At 46.8% G+C, this 21,102-nt stretch overlaps 1 long non-coding RNA gene and 1 pseudogene across 3 annotated transcripts; both read right to left on the bottom strand.

The window, feature by feature from the left end:
- LOC118379434 (ankyrin-2-like) overlaps positions 1-21,102 on the bottom strand; it is an 82,387-nt pseudogene that overhangs the window by 3,052 nt on the left and 58,233 nt on the right.
- LOC127918254 (uncharacterized) lies at positions 6,122-7,947 on the bottom strand. Of its 3 annotated transcripts, XR_008099607.1 has the most exons (4): positions 7,825-7,913; positions 7,521-7,786; positions 6,343-6,456; positions 6,125-6,304 (listed from the first exon to the last, which is right to left on the bottom strand). It is a non-coding gene; the product is annotated as an uncharacterized LOC127918254 (long non-coding RNA). The 3 variants fall into 3 exon arrangements; XR_008099606.1 differs by having other exon boundaries at positions 6,122-6,304; positions 7,521-7,947; XR_008099605.1 differs by having other exon boundaries at positions 6,122-6,266; positions 7,521-7,932.

The following is a 21,102-nucleotide window of genomic DNA, read 5'->3' as shown; positions in this document are numbered from 1 at the left end:
GGAGAGATGGAGGGAGAGATGGAGGGAGAGATGGAGGAGATGGAGGGAGAGATGGAGGGGAGAGATGGAGGGAGAGATGGAGGGGAGAGATGGAGGGAGAGATGGAGGGAGAGATGGAGAGAGATGGAGGGAGATGGAGGGAGAGATGGAGAGAGAGATGGGGAGAGATGGAGGGAGATGGAGGGGAGATGGAGGGGAGAGATGGAGGGGAGAGATGGAGGGAGAGATGGAGGGAGAGATGGGGAGAGATGGAGGGAGATTGAGGGAGAGATGGAGGGGAGAGATGGAGGGGAGAGATGGAGGGAGAGATGGAGGGGAGAGATGGAGGGGAGAGATGGAGGGGAGAGATGGAGGGAGAGATGGAGGGAGAGATGGGGAGAGATGGAGGGAGAGATGGAGGGAGAGATGGAGGGAGAGATGGAGGGGAGATGGAGGGGAGAGATGGAGGGAGAGATGGAGGGAGAGATGGGGAGAGATGGAGGGAGATGGAGGGAGAGATGGAGAGAGAGATGGGGAGAGATGGAGGGAGAGATGGAGGAGAGATGGAGGGAGAGATGGAGGGGAGAGATGGAGGGGAGAGATGGGGAGAGATGGAGGGAGATGGAGGGGAGAGATGGAGGGAGAGATGGAGAGAGATGGGGAGAGAGATGGAGGGAGAGATGGAGAGAGAGATGGGGAGAGAGATGGGGAGAGATGGAGGGAGAGATGGAGGGAGAGATGGAGGGAGAGATGGAGGGAGAGATGGAGAGAGAGAGATGGGGAGAGATGGAGGGAGAGATGGAGGGAGAGATGGAGGGAGAGATGGAGGAGATGGAGGGAGAGATGGAGGAGAGATGGAGGGAGAGATGGAGGGAGAGATGGGGAGAGATGGAGGGAGATGGAGGGAGAGATGGAGAGAGAGATGGGGAGAGATGGAGGGAGAGATGGAGGGAGAGATGGAGGGAGAGATGGAGGGAGAGATGGAGGTAGAGATGGAGGGAGAGATGGAGGGGAGAGATGGAGGGGAGAGATGGAGGGGAGAGATGGAGGGAGAGATGGGGAGAGATGGAGGGAGAGATGGAGGGAGAGATGGAGGTAGAGATGGAGGGGAGAGATGGAGGAGAGATGGAGGGGAGAGATGGAGGGGAGAGATGGAGGGAGAGATGGAGGGAGAGATGGAGGGAGAGATGGAGGGAGAGATGGGGAGAGATGGAGGGAGAGATGGAGGGAGAGATGGAGGTAGAGATGGAGGGGAGAGATGGAGGGGAGAGATGGAGGGGAGAGATGGAGGGGAGAGATGGAGGGAGAGATGGAGGGAGAGATGGAGGGAGAGATGGAGGGAGAGATGGAGGGGAGAGATGGAGGGAGAGATGGAGGGAGAGATGGAGGGAGAGATGGAGGGAGAGATGGAGGTAGAGATGGAGGGAGAGATGGAGGGAGAGATGGAGAGAGATGTAGGGAGAGATGGGGAAGAGATGGAGGGAGAGATGGAGGGAGAGATGGAGGGAGAGATGGAGGGGAGAGATGGAGGGAGAGATGGAGGGAGAGATGGAGGGAGAGATGGAGGTAGAGATGAGGGGAGAGATGGAGGGAGAGATGGAGGTAGAGATGAGGGGAGAGATGGAGGGGAGAGATGGAGGGGAGAGATGGAGGGAGAGATGGAGGTAGAGATGAGGGGAGGAGAGATGGAGGGGAGAGATGGAGGGAGAGATGGAGGGAGAGATGTAGGGAGAGATGGGGAAGAGATGGAGGGGAGAGATGGAGGGAGAGATGGAGGGAGAGATGGAGAGAGAGATGTAGGGAGAGATGGGGAAGAGATGGAGGGGAGAGATGGAGGGAGAGATGGAGGGAGAGATGGAGGGAGAGATGGAGGGGAGAGATGGAGGGGAGAGATGGAGGGAGATGGAGGTAGAGATGGAGGGAGAGATGGAGGGAGAGATGGAGGGAGAGATGGAGGGAGAGATGGAGGTAGAGATGGAGGGGAGATGGAGGGAGAGATGGAGGGGAGAGATGGAGGGAGAGATGGAGGGGAGAGATGGAGGGAGAGATGGAGGGGAGAGATGGAGGGAGAGATGGAGGTAGAGATGGAGGGAGAGATGGAGGGAGAGATGGAGGGGAGGATGGAGAGAGATGAGGGGAGAGATGGAGGGAGAGATGGAGAGATGTAGGGAGAGATGGAGAGATGGGGAGAGATGGGGAAGAGATGGAGGGGAGAGATGGAGGGAGAGATGGAGGGAGAGAGATGGAGGGAGAGATGGAGGGGAGAGATGGAGGGAGAGATGGAGGTAGAGATGAGGGGAGAGATGGAGGGGAGAGATGGAGGTAGAGATGAGGGGAGAGATGGAGGGGAGAGATGGAGGGAGAGATGGAGGTAGAGATGAGGGGAGAGATGGAGGGGAGAGATGGAGGGAGAGATGGAGGGAGAGATGGAGGGGAGAGATGGAGGGAGAGATAGAGGGTAGAGATGGAGGAGATGAAGGGAGAGATGGAGGGGAGAGATGGACGGAGAGATAGAGGGTAGAGATGGAGGGGAGAGATGGCTACTCTGATTGGCTGGTTGGAGGCTGACCTGTGTGAAGTCGTCCCGTGCCGTTGGGAGGTCAGAGGTCAGGGCGGGGTCACCGTGCTGCGTCTCGGTCCAATCCCCCTCCACCACCACCACCACTGCGTTCCGCTCCACACGGCTGACCTCGTGACCTTCAGCTGATTCCTCCTCACCCCACGCTGAGTCAGAGTCACGCTCAGAAAACGTCACCTGGAAGGGACAGGAACGAAACAATATGGAGACCATATGTAACTGTTGTTGTGTGGTTAAATCCCACTGGGGATACCGCCCATAATTAACATGTATGAACGCATTAAGAGGCTTAATTAATTAATTAAGGAAATAAATAAAAACTTTAAAAGATTAATTAATTAATTAATTCAGATGTTTAGGATCAAACTGTCTGTTAAATTGAATATACTATAACTTTGAAAAGATACACCAGGATATAATCTGTTATGAACTACTCAAACACACCAGGTTATAATCTGTTATGAACTACTCAAACACACCAGGATATAATCTGTTATGAACTACTCAAACACACCAGGATATAATCTGTTATGAACTACTCAAACACACCAGGATATAATCTGTTATGAACTACTCAAACACACCAGGATATAATCTGTTATGAACTACTCAAACACACCAGGTTATAATCTGTTATGAACTACTCAAACACACCAGGTTATAATCTGTTATGAACTACTCAAACACACCAGGATATAATCTGTTATGAACTACTCAAACACACCAGGTTATAATCTGTTATGAACTACTCAAACACACCAGGTTATAATCTGTTATGAACTACTCAAACACACCAGGTTATAATCTGTTATGAACTACTCAAACACACCAGGATATAATCTGTTATGAACTACTCAAACACACCAGGATATAATCTGTTATGAACTACTCAAACACACCAGGTTATAATCTGTTATGAACTACTCAAACACACCAGGTTATAATCTGTTATGAACTACTCAAACACACCAGGTTATAATCTTTTATGAACTACTCAAACACACCAGGATATAATCTGTTATGAACTACTCAAACACACCAGGTTATAATCTGTTATGAACTACTCAAACACACCAGGATATAATCTGTTATGAACTACTCAAACACACCAGGATATAATCTGTTATGAACTACTCAAACACACCAGGTTATAATCTGTTATGAACTACTCAAACACACCAGGATATAATCTGTTATGAACTACTCAAACACACCAGGATATAATCTGTTATGAACTACTCAAACACACCAGGATATAATCTGTTATGAACTACTCAAACACACCAGGATATAATCTGTTATGAACTACTCAAACACACCAGGATATAATCTGTTATGAACTACTCAAACACACCAGGATATAATCTGTTATGAACTACTCAAACACACCAGGATATAATCTGTTATGAACTACACAAACACACCAGGTTATAATCTGTTATGAACTACTCAAACACACCAGGATATAATCTGTTATGAACTACTCAAACACACCAGGATATAATCTGTTATGAACTACTCAAACACACCAGGTTATAATCTGTTATGAACTACTCAAACACACCAGGTTATAATCTGTTATGAACTACTCAAACACACCAGGATATAATCTGTTATGAACTACTCAAACACACCAGGTTATAATCTGTTATGAACTACTCAAACACACCAGGATATAATCTGTTATGAACTACTCAAACACACCAGGTTATAATCTGTTATGAACTACTCAAACACACCAGGTTATAATCTGTTATGAACTACTCAAACACACCAGGTTATAATCTGTTATGAACTACTCAAACACACCAGGATATAATCTGTTATGAACTACTCAAACACACCAGGATATAATCTGTTATGAACTACTCAAACACACCAGGATATAATCTGTTATGAACTACTCAAACACACCAGGTTATAATCTGTAATGAACTACTCAAACACACCAGGATATAATCTGTTATGAACTACTCAAACACAGCAGGTTATAATCTGTTATGAACTACTCAAACACACCAGGTTATAATCTGTTATGAACTACTCAAACACACCAGGATATAATCTGTTATGAACTACTCAAACACACCAGGTTATAATCTGTTATGAACTACTCAAACACACCAGGATATAATCTGTTATGAACTACTCAAACACACCAGGCTATAATCTGTTATGAACTACTCAAACACACCAGGATATAATCTGTTATGAACTACTCAAACACACCAGGTTATAATCTGTTATGAACTACTCAAACACACCAGGTTATAATCTGTTATGAACTACTCAAACACACCAGGATATAATCTGTTATGAACTACTCAAACACACCAGGTTATAATCTGTTATGAACTACTCAAACACACCAGGTTATAATCTGTTATGAACTACTCAAACACACCAGGATATAATCTGTTATGAACTACTCAAACACACCAGGATATAATCTGTTATGAACTACTCAAACACACCAGGTTATAATCTGTTATGAACTACTCAAACACACCAGGATATAATCTGTTATGAACTACTCAAACACACCAGGTTATAATCTGTTATGAACTACTCAAACACACCAGGTTATAATCTGTTATGAACTACTCAAACACACCAGGTTATAATCTGTTATGAACTACTCAAACACACCAGGTTATAATCTGTTATGAACTACTCAAACACACCAGGATATAATCTGTTATGAACTACTCAAACACACCAGGATATAATCTGTTATGAACTACTCAAACACACCAGGATATAATCTGTTATGAACTACTCAAACACACCAGGATATAATCTGTTATGAACTACTCAAACACACCAGGGGTTTCACAGTCTTTTTACTGTTGTTTTATTTCTTTACCTACCTAATGTTCACCTAATACCTTTTTTTACACTGTTGTTTAGAGCCTGTAAGTCAGCATTTCACTGTGAGGTCTACTACACCTGTTGTATTCAGCATTTCACTGTAAGGTCTACTACACCTGTTGTATTCAGCATTTCACTGTGAGGTCTACTACCCCTGTTGTATTCAGCATATCACTGTCAGGTCTACTACACCTGTTGTATTCAGCATATCACTGTCAGGTCTACTACACCTGTTGTATTCAGCATTTCACTGTGAGGTCTACTACACCTGTTGTATTCAGCATATCACTGTCAGGTCTACTACCCCTGTTGTATTCAGCATTTCACTGTGAGGTCTACTACACCTGTTGTATTCAGCATTTCACTGTGAGGTCTACTACACCTGTTGTATTCAGCAGTTCACTGTAAGGTCTACTACACCTGTTGTATTCAGCATTTCACTGTGAGGTCTACTACACCTGTTGTATTCAGCAGTTCACTGTAAGGTCTACTACACCTGTTGTATTCAGCATTTCACTGTAAGGTCTACTACACCTGTTGTATTCAGCATTTCACTGTGAGGTCTACTACACCTGTTGTATTCAGCAGTTCACTGTAAGGTCTACTACACCTGTTGTATTCAGCATTTCACTGTGAGGTCTACTACACCTGTTGTATTCAGCAGTTCACTGTCATGTCTACTACACCTGTTGTATTCAGCATTTCACTGTCAGGTCTACTACACCTGTTGTATTCAGCATTTCACTGTGAGGTCTACTACACCTGTTGTATTCAGCATTTCACTGTGAGGTCTACTACACCTGTTGTATTCAGCATTTCACTGTGAGGTCTACTACACCTGTTGTATTCAGCATTTCACTGTGAGGTCTACTACACCTGTTGTATTCAGCAGTTCACTGTAAGGTCTACTACACCTGTTGTATTCAGCAGTTCACTGTGAGGTCTACTACACCTGTTGTATTCAGCAGTTCACTGTAAGGTCTACTACACCTGTTGTATTCAGCATTTCACTGTGAGGTCTACTACACCTGTTGTATTCAGCAGTTCACTGTCATGTCTACTACACCTGTTGTATTCAGCATTTCACTGTCAGGTCTACTACACCTGTTGTATTCAGCATTTCACTGTGAGGTCTACTACACCTGTTGTATTCAGCATTTCACTGTGAGGTCTACTACACCTGTTGTATTCAGCATTTCACTGTGAGGTCTACTACACCTGTTGTATTCAGCATTTCACTGTGAGGTCTACTACACCTGTTGTATTCAGCAGTTCACTGTAAGGTCTACTACACCTGTTGTATTCAGCATTTCACTGTGAGGTCTACTACACCTGTTGTATTCAGCATTTCACTGTGAGGTCTACTACACCTGTTGTATTCAGCATTTCACTGTCAGGTCTACTACACCTGTTGTATTCAGCATTTCACTGTGAGGTCTACTACACCTGTTGTATTCAGCATTTCACTGTGAGGTCTACTACACCTGTTGTATTCAGCAGTTCACTGTCATGTCTACTACACCTGTTGTATTCAGCATTTCACTGTGAGGTCTACTACACCTGTTGTATTCAGCAGTTCACTGTAAGGTCTACTACACCTGTTGTATTCAGCATTTCACTGTGAGGTCTACTACACCTGTTGTATTCAGCAGTTCACTGTAAGGTCTACTACACCTGTTGTATTCAGCATTTCACTGTGAGGTCTACTACACCTGTTGTATTCAGCAGTTCACTGTCATGTCTACTACACCTGTTGTATTCAGCATTTCACTGTGAGGTCTACTACACCTGTTGTATTCAGCAGTTCACTGTCATGTCTACTACACCTGTTGTATTCAGCATTTCACTGTCAGGTCTACTACACCTGTTGTATTCAGCATTTCACTGTGAGGTCTACTACACCTGTTGTATTCAGCATTTCACTGTGAGGTCTACTACACCTGTTGTATTCAGCATTTCACTGTCAGGTCTACTACACCTGTTGTATTCAGCATTTCACTGTCAGGTCTACTACACCTGTTGTATTCAGCATTTCACTGTGAGGTCTACTACACCTGTTGTATTCAGCATTTCACTGTAAGGTCTACTACACCTGTTGTATTCAGCATTTCACTGTGAGGTCTACTACACCTGTTGTATTCAGCATTTCACTGTGAGGTCTACTACACCTGTTGTATTCAGCATTTCACTGTGAAGTCTACTACACCTGTTGTATTCAGCATTTCACTGTGAGGTCTACTACACCTGTTGTATTCAGCATTTCACTGTGAGGTCTACTACACCTGTTGTATTCAGCATTTCACTGTGAGGTCTACTACACCTGTTGTATTCAGCATTTCACTGTGAGGTCTACTACACCTGTTGTATTCAGCATTTCACTGTGAGGTCTACTACACCTGTTGTATTCAGCATTTCACTGTAAGGTCTACTACACCTGTTGTATTCAGCATTTCACTGTAAGGTCTACTACACCTGTTGTATTCAGCATTTCACTGTGAGGTCTACTACACCTGTTGTATTCAGCGCACGTGACAAATCAACTTTGATTTGATCTGATCTGACAATTCTATTTCTATTAGCTGTTTATACAGGATTTTTTTTTCTTTTTTTTTCGATCTGGTATTGACCCCAACCCTGCCAAACACATATACAGACCCTCACCTCTGAGAGATCTCTGTGGCTCCTCCTCTCGACCACTCTGGAGTATCCGTCTCCCTCCTCCCCCGGGGGGCACCCCCTCCTCCCTCTGCGACCCTTCACTCGACATCACCTGGCGGTTCACCTCACGAGTAACCTGGATGGAGAGGGCAGAGGGCAAAGGTCACAGAACAGGTTAGGTAAGTCACACACACACACACACACACACACACACACACACACACACACACACACACACACACACACACACACACACACACACACACACACACACACACCCACACACACACACACACACATATAAAAACACACACACACACATACACTATACTGGGGACCCAAAGGCACATTTGTGTTTTTTGGCTTTTGAATTAACACACCTGGTTCTACGAACCAAATGCTTGATGAGTTGATGAGTAACATCAGGTGTGTGATCAGGTTTATGATCAGGTGTTTGATCAGGTGTTTGATCAGGTGTGGGATCAGGTGTGTGATCAGGTGTGTGATCAGGTGTGTGATCAGGTGTGGGATCAGGTGTGTGATCAGGTGTGGGATCAGGTGTGTGATCAGGTGTGTGATCAGGTGTATGATCAGGTGTGTGATCAGGTGTGAGATCAGGTGTGTGATCAGGTGTGTGATCAGGTGTGTGATCAGGTGTGTGATCAGGTGTGTGATCAGGTGTGTGATCAGGTGTGTGATCAGGTGTGGGATCAGGTTTATGATCAGGTGTGGGATCAGGTGTGTGATCAGGTGTGTGATCAGGTGTGTGATCAGGTGTGGATCAGGTGTGTGATCAGGTGTGTGATCAGGTGTGTGATCAGGTGTGTGATCAGGTGTGTGATCAGGTGTGGGATCAGGTGTGTGATCAGGTGTGTGATCAGGTGTGTGATCAGGTGTGTGATCAGGTGTGGGATCAGGTGTGTGATCAGACGTGTGGTCAGGCGTATGATCAGGTGTGTGATCAGGTGTGAGATCAGGTGTGTGATCAGGTGTGTGATCAGGTGTATGATCAGGTGTGGGATCAGGTGTGTGATCAGGCGTGTGATCAGGCATGTGATCAGGTGTGTGATCAGGTGTGTGATAAGGTGTGGGGCAAAAAAAAACTAAATGTGCACCACTTTGGGTCCCCAGGACCAGTGGGAGAACAAGTACCCAGTTTTCATACTTGAGTAAAAGAAAAGATAGAAAATGCCTCAAAAGAAGTGAAAGTCACCCAGTAAAATGCTACTTGAGTAAAAGTCTAAAAGTCTTTGGTTTTAAATAATACTTAGGTATCAAAAGTAGTTTCAAATTCTTTATATTAAGCAAAATATAATAATCTTGTTTTTGTTTAATTTACGGATAGCCAGGGGCGCACGCCAACACTCAGACGTAATTTTCAAACTAAGCATGTTTGTTTAGAAAGTCCATCAGATCAGAGGCATTAGGAACGACCAGGGATATTCTCTGTTTAGAGAGTCCATCAGACCAGAGGCATTAGGAACGACCAGGGATATTCTCTGTTTAGAGAGTCCTCCAGACCAGAGGCATTAGGAACGACCAGGGATATTCTCTGTTTAGAGAGTCCTCCAGACCAGAGGCATTAGGAACGACCAGGGATGTTCTCTGTTTAGAGAGTCCTCCAGACCAGAGGCATTAGGAACGACCAGGGATATTCTCTGTTTAGAGAGTCCTCCAGACCAGAGGCATTAGGAACGACCAGGGATGTTCTCTGTTTAGAGAGTCCATCAGACCAGAGGCATTAGGAACGACCAGGGATATTCTCTGTTTAGAGAGTCCTCCAGACCAGAGGCATTAGGAACGACCAGGGATATTCTCTGTTTAGAGAGTCCATCAGACCAGAGGCATTAGGAACGACCAGGGATATTCTCTGTTTAGAGAGTCCTCCAGACCAGAGGCATTAGGAACGACCAGGGATATTCTCTGTTTAGAGAGTCCTCCAGACCAGAGGCATTAGGAACGACCAGGGATATTCTCTGTTTAGAGAGTCCATCAGACCAGAGGCATTAGGAACGACCAGGGATATTCTCTGTTTAGAGAGTCCTCCAGACCAGAGGCATTAGGAACGACCAGGGATATTCTCTGTTTAGAGAGTCCATCAGACCAGAGGCATTAGGAACGACCAGGGATATTCTCTGTTTAGAGAGTCCATCAGACCAGAGGCATTAGGAACGACCAGGGATGTTCTCTGTTTAGAGAGTCCTCCAGACCAGAGGCATTAGGAACGACCAGGGATGTTCTCTGTTTAGAGGGTCCTCCAGACCAGAGGCATTAGGAACGACCAGGGATATTCTCTGTTTAGAGAGTCCATCAGACCAGGGATATTCTCTGTTGATTCTCTTGATAAGTTAAGATAATGTTCTCTGTTGATTCTCTTGATAAGTGTGTGAATTGGACCATTGTTCTGTCCTACTAAGCATTCAAAATGTAACAAGTACTTTTGGGTGTCAGGGAAAATGGATGGGAGTAAAAAGTACATTATTTTCTTTAGGAATGTAGTGAAGTAAAAGTTGTCAAAAAATATAAATAGTAAAGTAAAGACACACCAAAAAAAACGACTTAAGTAGTACTTTAAAATATTTTTTACTTGAGTTCTTCACACCACTGCCCAGGAATAGGATTGGGAAACACTGATGTAATGAATGACAGGAACTAAACATTGTCTTCATTTCCACGTATGCTTACCTTTCTGACCACCGTGTGTCCATGTTGATCTGTGTAGTGCTCCTCTGTCACAGTCTGGGGAGGGATGTCTGTCATCTCACCCTGCTGTAGAGGGAGACAGACACACAGTCAGCACTGAGACCTGTTATTACACTGATTCACCACAGGGGGGCACTGAGGCCTGTTGTTACACCGATTCACCACAGGGGGCGCTGAGGCCTGTTATTACACTGATTCACCACAGGGGGGCGCTGAGGCCTGTTGTTACACCGATTCACCACAGGGGGGCACTGAGACCTGTTATTACACTGATTCACCACAGGGGCGCTGAGGCCTGTTATTACACTGATTCACCACAGGGGGCGCTGAGGCCTGTTATTACACTGATTCACCACAGAGGGGCGCTGAGGCCTGTTATTACACTGATTCACCACAGGGGCGCTGAGACCTGTTATTACACTGATTCACCACAGGGGGCACTGAGGCCTGGTGTTACACTGATTCACCACAGGGGGCGCTGAGGCCTGGTGTTTACACTGATTCACCACAGGGGGCGCTGAGGCCTGTTATTACACTGATTCACCACAGGGGGCGCTGAGGCCTGTTATTACACTGATTCATCACAGGGGCGCTGAGGCCTGTTATTACACTGATTCACCACAGGGGGCGCTGAGGCCTGTTATTACACTGATTCACCACAGGGGGGCACTGAGACCTGTTATTACACTGATTCACCACAGGGGGCGCTGAGGCCTGTTATTACACTGATTCACCACAGGGGGCGCTGAGGCCTGTTGTTACACTGATTCACAACAGGGGGCGCCGTTCCCTATGTAGTGTATATGCCACCAATAGATGTCCCCTATAGGCCCTAGTCTAAAGTGAGGAAGCACAACAGGAAAGCGTTTTAAAACGTTTTGCAACGGAAAATGAAAATTAGCGGGGTTTTTTCCATTTCCACACAGCATACCCAACCCAACACAGCATCCCCAACCCAACACAGCATCCCCAACCCAACACAGCATACCCAACCCAACACAGCATACCCAACCCAACACAGCATACCCAACCCAACACAGCATCCCAACACAGCATCCCAACACAGCATCTCAACACAGCATCCCAACACAGCATCTCAACACAGCATCCCAACACAGCATCCCAACACAGCATCTCAACACAGCATCTCAACACAGCATCCTTACACAGCATCTCAACACAGCATTTCAACACAGCATCCTTACACAGCATTTCAACACAGCATCTCAACACAGCATCTCAACACAGCATCTCAACACAGCATCCCAACACAGCATCTCAACACAGCATCCTAACACAGCATCTCAACACAGCATCTCAACACAGCATCCTTACACAGCATCTCAACACAGCATCTCAACACAGCATCTCAACACAGCATCTCAACACAGCATCCCAACACAGCATCTCAACACAGCATCCTTACACAGCATCTCAACACAGCATCTCAACACAGCATCCTTACACAGCATCTCAACACAGCATCCCAACACAGCATCCCAACACAGCATCTCAACACAGCATCCCAACACAGCATCCCAACACAGCATCCCAACACAGCATCCTTACACAGCATCCCAACACAGCATCCCAACACAGCATCCCAACACAGCATCTCAGCACAGCATCTCAACACAGCATCCTTACACAGCATCTCAACACAGCATCCTTACACAGCATTTCAACACAGCATCCTTACACAGCATCTCAACACAGCATCTCAACACAGCATTTCAACACAGCATCTCAGCACAGCATCTCAACACAGCATCCTTACACAGCATCTCAACACAGCATCCTTACACAGCATTTCAACACAGCATCTCAGCACAGCATCTCAACACAGCATCTCAACACAGCATTTCAACACAGCATCCTTACACAGCATTTCAACACAGCATCCTTACACAGCATCTCAACACAGCATCCTTACACAGCATCTCAACACAGCATCCTTACACAGCATCTCAACACAGCATCCTTACACAGCATCTCAACACAGCATCTCAACACAGCATTTCAACACAGCATCCTTACACAGCATTTCAACACAGCATCCTTACACAGCATCTCAACACAGCATCCTTACACAGCATCTCAACACAGCATCCTTACACAGCATCTCAACACAGCATCCTTACACAGCATTTCAACACAGCATCCTTACACAGCATCTCAACACAGCATCCTTACACAGCATTTCAACACAGCATCTCAACACAGCATCCTTACACAGCATTTCAACACAGCATCCTTACACAGCATTTCAACACAGCATCTCAACACAGCATCTCAACACAGCATCTCAACACAGCATCCTTACACAGCATCCCAACACAGCATCCCAACACAGCATCCCAACACAGCATCTCAGCACAGCATCTCAGCACAGCATCCTTACACAGCATCCCAACACAGCATCTCAACACAGCATCCTTACACAGCATTTCAACACAGCAAAAATGAAACAAAGAGATTGTTACAACACAAGTAAGACTCCAGTGTGAAAAAGTGAAATATACACAAAATACACACATCACTGGGTTAGATATAAGAATTCACCTGGCAACCCTCATTACGTACACCTGGCAACCCTCATTACGCACACCTGGCAGCCCTCATTACGCACACCTGGCAGCCCTCATTATGCACACCTGGCAACCCTCATTACCCACACCTGGTAACCCTCATTACGCACACCTGGCAACCCTCATTACGCACACCTGGCAACCCTCATTACACACACCTGGCAACCCTCAATACGCACACCTGGCAACCCTCAATACGCACACCTGGCAGCCCTCATTACGCACACCTGGCAACCCTCATTACACACACCTGGCAACCCTCATTACGCACACCTGGCAACCCTCATTACGCACACCTGGCAACCCTCATTACACACACCTGCCTACCCTCATTACACACACCTGGCAACCCTCAATACGCACACCTGGCAGCCCTCATTACGCACACCTGGCAACCCTCATTACACACACCTGGCAACCCTCAATACGCACACCTGGCAACCCTCAATACGCACACCTGGCAGCCCTCATTACGCACACCTGGCAACCCTCATTACACACACCTGGCAAACCTCATTACGCACACCTGGCAGCCCTCATTACGCACACCTGGCAACCCTCATTACACACACCTGCCTACCCTCATTACACACACCTGGCAACCCTCAATACGCACACCTGGCAGCCCTCATTACACACACCTGGCAACCCTCATTACACACACCTGGCAACCCTCAATACGCACACCTGGCAACCCTCAATACGCACACCTGGCAGCCCTCATTACGCACACCTGGCAAACCTCATTACACACACCTGGCAAACCTCATTACGCACACCTGGCAGCCCTCATTACGCACACCTGGCAACCCTCATTACGCACACCTGGCAACCCTCATTACGCACACCTGGCAACCCTCATTACACACACCTGGCAGCCCTCATTACGCACACCTGGCAGCCCTCATTACGCACACCTGGCAACCCTCATTACACACACCTGGCAACCCTCATTACGTACACCTGGCAACCCTCATTACACACACCTGGCAGCCCTCATTACGCACACCTGGCAGCCCTCATTACGCACACCTGGCAACCCTCATTACGCACACCTGGCAACCCTCATTACGCACACCTGCACCCCATCATGAGGAAAACCTGGACTCCATCACTACCCTGATTACCCCCCCCTTTATCCAGCACTCCCTAGCATCACTCTTCAGGCAATATTGGTTCCTTTGTCAGATGTTTCTCTTGTTTTGTATCGTTCTGCATTATTCTTAAACTCACTAACTGCACCTGCTTTCTGAATTCCCTGCGTTGACGTTACAGTAACTGGATGCAAACCAGCTACCCAGCAGACATCATCACGGCTCAGTGGCACTGTTCTTTCCTATGATGACATCATGCGAGAGGAATTCTGTTTAAAATATGAATTAAAGGCGTTTCAAATCCCATCCCCGGAGTTAAAGCATTCATTCAGTCTGAAGCAGGAGATAAGGGGTTAGAACAGGAGATAAGGGGTTAGAGGGAGATAGATAAGGGGGGTAGAGGAGGAGATAAGGGGGTTAGAGGAGGAGATAAGGGGTTAGAGCAGGAGATAAGGGGTTAGAACAGGAGATAAGGGGTTAGAGCAGGAGATAAGGGGGTTAGAACAGGAGATAAGGGGTTAGAGCAGGAGATAAGGGGGTTAGAGGAGGAGATAAGGGGTTAGAGCAGGAGATAAGGGGGTTAGAGCAGGAGATAAGGGGTTAGAGCAGGAGATAAGGGGTTAGAGCAGGAGATAAGGGGTTAGAACAGGAGATAAGGGGTTAGAGCAGGAGATAAGGGGTTAGAGGAGGAGATAAGGGTTAGAGCAGGAGATAAGGGGTTAGAGGAGGAGATAAGGGGTTAGAGCAGGAGATAAGGGGTTAGAGCAGGAGATAAGGGGTTAGAGGAGGAGATAAGGGGTTAGAGCAGGAGATAGGGGGTTAGAGCAGGATATAAGGGGTTAGAGGAGGAGATAGGGGGTTAGAGCAGGAGATATGGGGTTAGAGCAGGAGATAAGGGGTTAGAGGAGGAGATAGGGGATAAGGGGTTAGAGCAGGAGATAAGGGGTTAGAGGAGGAGATAAGGGGTTAGAGCAGGAGATAAGGGGTTAGAGCAGGAGATAAGGGGTTAGAGCAGGAGATAAGGGGTTAGAGCAGGAGATAAGGGGTTAGAGCAGGAGATAAGGGGTTAGAGCAGGAGATAAGGGGTTAGAGCAGGAGATAAGGGGTTAGAGGAGGAGATAAGGGGGTTAGAGGAGGGGATAAGGGGTTAGAGGAGGAGATAAGGGGTTAGAGCAGGAGATAACGGTTAGAGCAGGAGATAAGGGGTTATAGCAGGAGATAAGGGGTTAGAGGAGGGATAAGGGGTTAGAGCAGGAGATAAGGGGTTAGAGGAGGAGATAAGGGGTTAGAGCAGGATATAAGGGGTTAGAGCAGGAGATAAGGTGTTAGAGCAGGAGATAAGGGGTTAGAGCAGGAGATAACGGTTAGAGCAGGAGATAAGGGGTTATAGCAGGAGATAACGGGTTAGAGCAGGAGATAAGGGGTTAGAGCAGGAGATAAGGGGTTAGAGGAGGGGATAAGGGGTTAGAGCAGGAGATAGGGGGTTAGAGCAAGAGATATGGGGTTAGAGCAGGAGATAACGGGTTAGAGCAGGAGATATGGGGTTAGAGCAGGAGATAAGGGGTTAGAGCAGGAGATAAGGGGTTAGAGCAGGAGATAAGGGGTTAGAGGAGGAGATAAGGGGTTAGAGCAGGAGATAACGGTTAGAGCAGGAGATAAGGGGTTATAGCAGGAGATAAGGGGTTAGAGGAGGGGATAAGGGGTTAGAGGAGGAGATAGGGGTTATAGCAAGAGATATGGGGTTAGAGCAGGAGATAAGGGGTTAGAGGAGGAGATAAGGGGGTAGAGGAGGAGATAAGGGGTTAAAGCAGGAGATAAGGGGTTAGAGCAGGAGCTAGGGGGTCAGAGCAGGAGATGGTTAAGAATGGCGGGAGGATTTTCTCAACAGTCATCTCACCCTGTCCAGGGAGTCATCATCATCTGCTGATCTGAGAGGAGGAAGCTTCTGAGGAGCCTGGTAAAAGGCTGAGTCGTCTCTGTGTGTGCCGGGAGATTGGGCCAGCTCTTCGCTCTCTTCCTTAATGTCATCATAAGGTGCGTCGTCATAATCCTCACTCCCTGAGGACAGCAGGACTCCACGCTCGTGTTTGCGCACTGCGGAGCAAACCGGAAGTGCCGTCGGCTTCTGGTACTTTATCCCCAGGGCTCCTGAATGGGAAGCTTGTCCTTGGGTTTGGCCAACCCCTGAACTTTCCCTCTTCTTCAGTTCGTCAGGTTCCATCTCGGAGAAGTCGGAGACTCCATGTTTGCAGTCAAAGTAAGTCTCCGGGTCAGAGTCTTCGTATAAGTGCATTGTTGTGCTGCCTCGTATGATTTCTGCGTAGGCCGGAGGATTGGGTTTGTGGATAGAGGAGGATGCCTCAGCATACTCAGGAGGGAGGCTGAACTCCATGGAGAACTCTTCATCATGGGCTGATGCTGTAACCTCTGGAACGGGTTGGGCTGATACCATCTCTGCCCTGGGTTCTACTGGACCAGGCTGGGCTGACACCATCTCTGCCCTGGGTTCTACTGGATCAGGCTGGGCTGACACCATCTCTGCCATGGGATCTACTGGACCGGGCCGGGAGACATGGGACTTTACCTCAACAGGGGTGACTGGAGGACTGAACTCTTCCTCTATGGGGGTGACTGGATTCTCTGATGGTTGCTCACTGGTATTTGGCTTGAGCTCTTCAGAGAGCATGTTGAGGTACCTAGGACTCTGGTAAGGGATCAACTCCTCGAAGCTGAAGTGCCCGGAGACGGTGACGGTCTCTGGAGTCTGTGGAGTCACGTCAGAGAGCGAGTGGTGCGACTGCTCATCGTATTCAAGGGTTTCAGGGGGAGTGCTATCCCATAAATGTGACACAACTTCTGGGGTAGTGCTCATGCATGTTTCATCTACCAATTGGCTGGGCTCTGTGATTAATCCCCCAGATTCGCACAATACTTTGCTTTGTTCAATAGATGCCTTTTTGACTGCAGCTTGAATGCTTGATGTTTCTTTGGAGTTGTCATATTCTTCACCAACTGTCTCCAGGTCCTGCCGTGGGAGACTGATTCGATGTTCTTCTACAGTTGAAGGTTCGGTAAAAAGAGCAGCATCCTCATGTTCGAGTGACTGGAACTTTTGAGACGGAACAATTGATTCTGATGACAGTTCTAGAACTTTATGGCATGGTTCTGGAGATTCCGGTGTTCCGACAGATTTGGTAGCAGCTGTGGGGCTATCCAATGGTATGGAACCGGTGAGATCTGATTTGTCTGCTCTGTGTGTTTGCAGGTACTCCAAGTGGCTGCAAACCGGATCAGCTGTAACTTGGCTAGGCTCTGGGAAGGTCTTGATTAGATCTGCGGTCACCCCAAATACCTCCGGATCAGTTTCATTGGACAGGGAGAGATCGGTCGGCACTGAGGCCATTACACTTATTTCAGCTGGCTCCCATGTGATCTGAATAGGGGATGAGGGACTTGGACTAGAGATCTCTTCCTCACCCTCAGTGGGATATCCGTCGGATTCTGGCAAGAGTTCCTCAAACTCAACATAAGGTTGTAGATCTTCAAGACCCCCTTCGCTGGTTTCCGAAAGAGGTGAGTCCAGTGGTTCTAGAGTTTCTGGTCGGAATTCCCGTTTGATTTCTTCAAATTCCGACAGCAGCTGATCAAGCTGGGTGGGCGCCCCTGACTCCGGGGGTGCTTCTAGATTGCTCGCTGACGATTGTGCTTCATCACCTTGGCTGTCTTCGGCGTTGTGGCTGAAAAGGTCTGGTAACACTGGACTGGTTTTGGAAGAAGAGGACTCCTTGTTCAGATTCAATGTTTTTTCTGGACTTTCTGGCGATACCCTCATCTTCTCGGGGGGCATTGTCATTTCAGGGGATAACGGACTGAATACAAAGGCATTTGGAATCTGGAGATCTGGAGTTACAGATTGGGTTTCAGACATGAGTGATTTGTTTGAGATAGGTCTATTAGTAGATGGCTGGTCCAAAGCTAATACATGTTTGGGTTCTGATAGATTCTCCATGGAGGATCCTGCTGAAACCTGGATGAGAATGATGGAATGGAGGGGAAAAAAATGATAAATGAGTTTGTGATGGAGGTGGGGTTTCAAAATTCCGGTAACTTTCCCCTAAAAATTCCCAGGTGTTCCAGAACCCCGGGTTGGAAGAATTCTAAGAATCATCCAAGAATCCTCCAATCCACGATTAGGTCATTTTGGTAAAGTTACTGGAATTTATCAACCTCAATGATGAATGATTAATGTTGTTGAGGAAACTATAAGTATGAAAAAAGGAACAATACATGTGCATGCAAGCAACAAGGTTCCATCATGACATCATGTATTTCAAATGAACATTCCAATGAATTAATGAAATTACCAAAAATGATGAGCCAAACCAATAGACCTATAGTATTGTCACACTGTACATGCATTACCTGCATGTACTCGGAAGTACTGTACTTCTAGTAGCAGTACAACACATAGAAGCAGTTCAGCAGTACTCATTTGATTAGGACACGGCCTTGTTGTCAAATACAACTCCTTATATCGAAATGCGATGGGTACATTTCTTATATGAATTCTCCGAAAGCCTTCTCTCCACACAAACATTCTCTGAAATGCAGGAATACCTACCAAATGTAGGAAAGACACAGTCAAGCCAATCAACTGCCAGCCCTACTAAGCTCCAAGGCAATCAACTGCCAGCCCTACTAAGCTCCAAGGCAATCAACTGTTAACCCGATTAAGCTCCAAGGCAATCAACTGTTAACCCGATTAAGCTCCAAGGCAATCAACTGTTAACCCGATTAAGCTCCAAGGCAATCAACTGCCAGCCCTACTAAGCTCCAAGGCAATCAACTGCCAGCCCTACTAAGCTCCAAGGCAATCAACTGTTAACCAGATTAAGCTCCAAGGCAATCAACTGTCAACCCTACTAAACTCCAAGGAAATCTTTCAATGTAAGACATGACTTATGTTGTTTTTTCTGTGTGAATAAATGCACCATCATGCAGTATCCGAGCCCATCTCTGAAATGTTGTCCCAAATGATACCCTATTCCCTTTGTAGTGCACTACTTTTAACCAGAGCCCTATGGCACCCTATTCCCTTTGTAGTGCACTACTTTTAACCAGGGTCCTCTGGCACCCTATTCCCTTCGTAGTGCACTACTTTTAACCAGGGCCCTATGGCACCCTATTCCCTTCGTAGTGCACTACTTTTAACCAGAGCCTGCACATCTCTGGTCAAAAGTAGGTCACTACAGAAGGGAATAAAGTTACATTTAGTCAGCCATCTTTAGCTTGAGGACACACCATGTGACAGGAAGGAAGTCCATGGCATTGAGACTAAACGTGTCTCACTACTGTTCATTAGTTGCCTTTCTGAGACACTTCCTGCATTGCTGATGCAAACATGCCTCAGCAGGAGTGTCAAGCTCCTACAGCTATGCGTCAAAACACATTAGTGAAAGCTTGAGCCTAAGGGTCCTACACGACACATGCGAACTACGCACTACGCACTTCCAGCCTTCATTGTTTTTAGAAAGCGTCACGGCATTCCCTGCTGACGGAGAACGTGCGTGGTCTTACCGACGGCGCAGAAACTCGGCTGTCTTCCGCTTTTCTCATCGGCTTTCTTTTCAGGTGCTTGCTTGTCTCGTCAATCTTGGGTTGAGCTTCGCTTCCTTTCAACGTAGGGACATTCTTGTGTTCTTTTCTTTGGATTGACTTATGACTTGCTTGAGGTCTGTTGTGAACTGCCTCCTCCGCCCTGACAGCAGCAACAGGAGATCCCAGATTTTGTTCGTCAGATGGCACGTGACTCGACTGAGAGGATGCTTGGTGAGGTCTGTGAGTCTCTACATCATCTACATCTACATCCTCTACGGGTGCTCTGTGGCTGTCTGGGGAGGAGGCCCTACAAAAACGCTTCCACTGCTCGGTGGGTTTGGCAAACAACTGGGAAAACTAAACTAAAAGGGGCATCTATTAATTCCGGGGTTGTTTAAAGCGTGCTCTTTCAACTCTCATTTCAGGTTCATGTTCAGTGGAAACCTGGTCTGTTGGAGGAGAACGTTGACCGTCACCCTGAGTTAAAACAGTATCTGTATTGGAACAGATGGAGTCAGGAGAACAGGTTCTGGTCGCACAGAACAAGTCCTCCAGACCAAACTCATCCCAGTCTGATATCACAGATTCAGGTGTCCAACACTTCTCTCCTGTTGACATGACAACAACAGACAGACCAGGTCCATATTGGAGGACAGGTGAGTCAGGAGAGAGGTCCTCTTGTGATGCAATGGATTCAGGGGAGGACGGTTTTAAATCTAACTCTGAAAACCAGTCTTCGACAAATGACAGGCTCTCTCCAGATGTTGAATCTGGTGTCATTGGTCTGTCTTGGCTCATATCTTTGTCTGACTCATCTACTAATCTCATTCCATCTTCCGATATAAATGATTCAGGTGAATCTGCTCTGTCTTCAGCAAACAGTTCCTCAAGACAGAACTCAGAGAATTCAATATCTGAAGCTTCTGATTGAGGTGACGAAGCTCGATCACCAGTGGGAGCCAAATAACAGTGGCAATATTGAGGCATGAAGTGAGGAACTGGAGAGTCAGGAGAGAGGGGCCTGTACTCATCA

This window comes from Oncorhynchus keta, unplaced genomic scaffold (genome assembly GCF_023373465.1).
Source record: "Oncorhynchus keta strain PuntledgeMale-10-30-2019 unplaced genomic scaffold, Oket_V2 Un_contig_13850_pilon_pilon, whole genome shotgun sequence".
Lineage (NCBI taxonomy): Eukaryota > Metazoa > Chordata > Actinopteri > Salmoniformes > Salmonidae > Oncorhynchus > Oncorhynchus keta.
Note: the sequence above shows the minus strand (reverse complement) of the source record. Positions and strands in the feature narration are given on the sequence as shown.